Genomic DNA, 4,985 nt, shown 5'->3' with positions numbered 1-4,985 from the left:
TTAACATACTCCTTATTGATCACTTAATACAGTCCATGTATCATTCTAGCTACTAGAAATACAGACATTCCAAATCCCTACACTGTTGAAACTTAACATTCACGTGATAAGCTAAAATATCAAGCATAAACATGCATAACAAACTTGGCAAAAGATACTTTTAATTTTATATATAAATGTGAATACTAGAACGACATCATTAAGTTTTCAGGATCATATTTCTCTAAAAAAAGCATTAACCAGATTTTAAAACCTGTCCACACAGAACTTCCTACTTCACACATTTCTAAATATTAGCTCTACTTGTCCTTGGATTAATCAATATTCTTAGCTATATATTTTAATTTCAATTGATATTATTGTAATTTGATATCACTGGAGAAAAAAATCAAAATCTTAGATCCCATCAAAAATAATTGCAATGCAGAAGAGAGTAGAGGAAGCCAAATTTGAAACAGGAAAAAAAAAAGGACTTTTAACTAAGTATATCTGCCTTGTAACATAAATCAAGTCATTCACTAAAATACAAACTTACTATTGTATGCTTTTTAGGTCAGAACTCTGGTATATGTCTCACTAGGCTAAAATCGAGATTTTGGCAGGGCTAGGTCCTTCCTGGAGGTGTAGGGGGAAAATACATTTCCTTACCTTTTCTACAAACTTCCTGAATTCCTGGACTCTCAGTCCCTTCTTTCATTTTCAAACATGTCAACAAAAAAGTTCTGATAGCCACTTCTCTACCTGACCAGAACTAGAAAAATGTACTCTGATTTTACGAATACCTATGTGACTGGATTAAACTCATTTTAAGTGATCCAAGATAATCTTCCCCTCTTGAGATTCTTAGCTTACACACATCTTTAAAGTCTATTTTGCTATGTAAGGGCAGATTGGGACTTGGATGACCTTGGAGGGCTAGTTATACCTACCATATAAAGTATGTACTCATTTGACAGTTTGAAAATTTGTGTATTTATTAATAGAAAATTAAGAAAATTTACTTTACAATCATATACAGTTTTTGCTCTCAGCACTTCTGATACAAATATGCAGAAATTGCTATAATACTATATCAATAATTTTCCAGTGCTCTAAACTCAAACTGGGTATTCAATGATTCAGCTCAATTTTGGCATTAATTCCTGTTAAAGATAGAATAAGAATTGCTTCCCAAAAACTCATGAAGTTCAAATTCTGAAGCTTAATGTTAATGGCTGATAATTAAAGGTGGATACTTGATCTAATCCTGAACTCTAGGAAGTGGGTCTGGTAGGAAGTACTTAGGTTTAGAGGGTGTGCCCTTGGATGGTGGTTCTAATACTTCAGTTGAATATTACTGGAGTTCAACTTTGGCCAAAGTTCCTTCTCTCTGATTTCTGAATCCCATGTGCTCATTCCTGCACACCACCATGATTAGCATCCAAAAATGGTAAAATACAGTTTCACTTGATCCTAAACTGTAATCTCCAAATTGTAACCTGAAACAAAGCTTTCTTTCCCAAGAAGCTCCCCACAACAACCTAAATTTAGTTAGCACCAAACCCCGCAGATAAAGGGCTTAGTTCTGCAAACTCCCTCCACTTCAGATGAAAATGGCTAGTCACCAACATCCTGTAATTCTGATTGATCATCTATAAATTGAGGGTTCCCACAAGCCCTCCTCAAGGTCAATAAATTAGTAGAATGGCTCACAAACCTCAGAAACATAATTCACATACTACTATCATTTTACTATAAAGGCTGTATACAACTCAGCAAGAATCAAATAGAGAGGCTGAATAGGGGAAAGGGCCTGGAAAGAGGTACTGAACTGCCATGCACTTTAAGGTATGCCAGTCTTCCAGTACCTCAAAGGATTCACCAACCTGGTTGTTCTCTTAACCCTGCAATTTAAGGTTGTTAAGGAATTCCCATTATGTAGGCATGGAGGATTAAATCACTAGCTATTGGTGCTGGTTGTTGTTTCAATCTACAGCCCTTTTCTCTCTGAGGTCAGGAGTGTGGCTGGGAGTTCCAACTCAAATTTTTAAATTGAGAGAGAGAGGGCAAAAGTGAGAGAGAGAGAGAGAGAGAAAGAGCAAGCTACCATCCACTGGTTCACTTCTCAAATGTCTACAAATGCCAAAATTGGGATGGTGTGTAGCTGGGAGCTACTCAATGTAGATCTCCAACATGGATGGCAGGAACTCAATAATTTGAACCATCACAGCTACCTCCCGAAGTCTGCAATAGCAGGAAGCTGTCCTAAACAACACTCTGGCCTCAGAATCAACCCTTAAGGCATTCGGATCTGGCTGAAGAGCCCATGAAAGTATTGTAGGCATGGAAAGCCAAGACACTCTGGAAAAAAAAAAAAGAAGAAGACCTAAATGAAAGATCTCTGTGAGTGAGATCTCAGTGGAAAGAATGGGGCCATCAAAGAAGGAGGTACCTTTCTCTGAAGGGAGGAGAGAATTTCCACTTTGACTATGACCCTGTCAGAATAAGATCAAAGTCAGCGAAATCTAAAGTCTTCCATAGCCTTGGCAACTCATGACTAGAGCCTAGGGAGATTACTGATGCCATGAACAGGTGCGTCAAATTGTTAAGTCAGCAACAGGAGTCACTGTGTACTTACTCCTCATGTGGGATCTGTCCTTAAATTAGGGTCCTTAATGTGTTGTCTAATGTGCAGTGGTGCTATAACTAGTACTGAAACAGTATTTTTACACTTTGTGTTTCTGCGTGGATACAAAGTGATGAGATCTTTACTAATTATATACTGAATCGATCTTCTGTATATAAAGATAATTGGAAATGAAAAAAAAAAACCTGGTGTTAAATTGGAAATGGCATAGAAAATTAATTAATTTTTTTAAAAAAAATTATGTAGGATCTCTGTCTTTAATGTGCTGTACACTCTTATTTAATGCTATAACTAGTACTCCAACAGTATTTTTTTTCACTTTGTGTTGCTATATGGGGCAAACTGTTGAAATCTTTACCTAATATATACTAAACTTGAAGTGAATGGAAGGGGAGAGGGAGCGGGAAAGGGGAGGGTTGTAGGTGGGAGGGAAGTTTTGGGAGGGGGGAAGTCATTGTAACCCATAAGATGTACTTTGGAAATTTATATTCATTAAATAAAAATAAAAATAAAAAGAGCCAGAGTAGGATATCAAACTCATGTTCTCACATATGGAACATAAGCCTCTTAATCAGTGTCTTGATTGCTATACTAAATGTCTGCCACTGTTAAGTTTCAATTCTTAGTCCACGGTTAGTTCCATTGGTTGCCACTTCCAGTCCTGAAATTAACTAGGGGTCTACCTATAGTCACTTCATCAGGGTAAGCACTTAGATTGAAAGAAATTTTTATGACTATCAAAAAATGCTGCTCTTACCCCTATAACTCAGGAAATTCCAAGGTTTTTAAGATTTCTATACCAAGAATCTGGAACAAATACCAAGCATGTATTTTCTCATTATATCACAATATCACACCACTCCATAGGTAATTTCTTTAGGTAATTTGGTAAATGAATGACAAAGACAGAAGCAGAAATAAGATATTAATTGGATGCATATCCTTAAAATATTCTTTGCAACAAATTTCTTTATTTAAAAGATTGATTTTTTTTATTTATTTGAAAGACAGAGTTACAGAGAGAGGTAGAGAGAGAGAGAGAGAGAGAGAGAGAGAGAGAGGTCTTCCATCTGCTAGTTCACTGCCCAGATGGCCACAATGGCCGTAGCTGCACCGATCTGAAGCCAGGAGACAAGACTTCTTCCAGATCTCCCACATGGGTGCAGGGGCCCAAGGACTTGTTCCATCTTCTACTGTTATCCCAGGCCATTGCAGAGAGCTGGATCAGAAGAGGAGAAGCTGGGACTAGAACCGGCGCCAATATAGGATGCTGGCGCTTCAGTCCTTGGCATTAACCCGCTGCACCACAGCGCCGGCCCCGCAATAAATTTCTAATAAAAATTCTGGAAGACATTCACATGGAAAAATCTACTTTAAATATTTATCCTTTAAAAATATTTTAACATGAAAATTTAAATTCCTATCAAAATGAATTACTATAATAACTAATGAAAACATATAGTTAGTGATTTGTAATTCATAATCCTAAACCTATATCTTGTCATTTCATTTCAAAGCTAAATACTATTAACACTCAGATGTGTATCTTTCAACATCTTTTATCCTTGCTTATGCAAAATAAGCAGTGCATAAATTTTAATTCATTCTTATGGTATCTGCTCCACATTTTACAATTCATATAATATAATTTGTTTAAGTTTTTATCTAATGATGGACATTCATATCATTTAGTGATTATATTCTCTAAAAAAGAATTAACAAGCAAAATTACATATATTTAATTTTGATAGACATTGCAAGGATTTTTTTGTAGAATTTTAAGAAGCCAAACTCCTGTATGGTATTCTGAGTAGTACTGAGTATTATATGCTAATTACATGCATGAAAATAATACTTTTTCATGATTTCATTTGCGGGTCTCTGCTGGTGGTATTGAAAAATGTCTTCATAATTAATTCCTGTTTCTTTGAACATTCATTCACAACTCGCCTTTTTTGACTTTTAATTTCTCTTATTAGCAAGTTTTGGTGTTCTTAATGAATATGAATATATATTTTATCTGTCACGTATAATGGGGACATTTTCCCAATAAATCATATATTATTTCACTTTATATTGTCTGGTACTATAGAGTTTAAAATAAATATCAGCCCAAAATTCCTGTCTTTAAATTTGCTGTATCTTATCCTACATAAAATCTTTCCTACTCTAAAATTATGAAAATATTAACTTGATAGCTAATATTTCATTGTAGTAATTGTCATGCATTAGCTTTGAACTTAAGAATCTAATCTATTAATAAATTCCTTTTAAAAAGGAAAAAAAGATACATTAAGTACTATGTAAAAAATTGGATGAGGAGCCAACATTTTGGCATTGCAGGTAAAGCCACCACCTG

The sequence above is a fragment of the Lepus europaeus genome, chromosome 8 (assembly GCF_033115175.1).
Source record: "Lepus europaeus isolate LE1 chromosome 8, mLepTim1.pri, whole genome shotgun sequence".
NCBI lineage: Eukaryota > Metazoa > Chordata > Mammalia > Lagomorpha > Leporidae > Lepus > Lepus europaeus.
The sequence above is the reverse complement of the archived record's forward strand: the minus strand, read 5'-3'. Positions refer to the sequence as shown.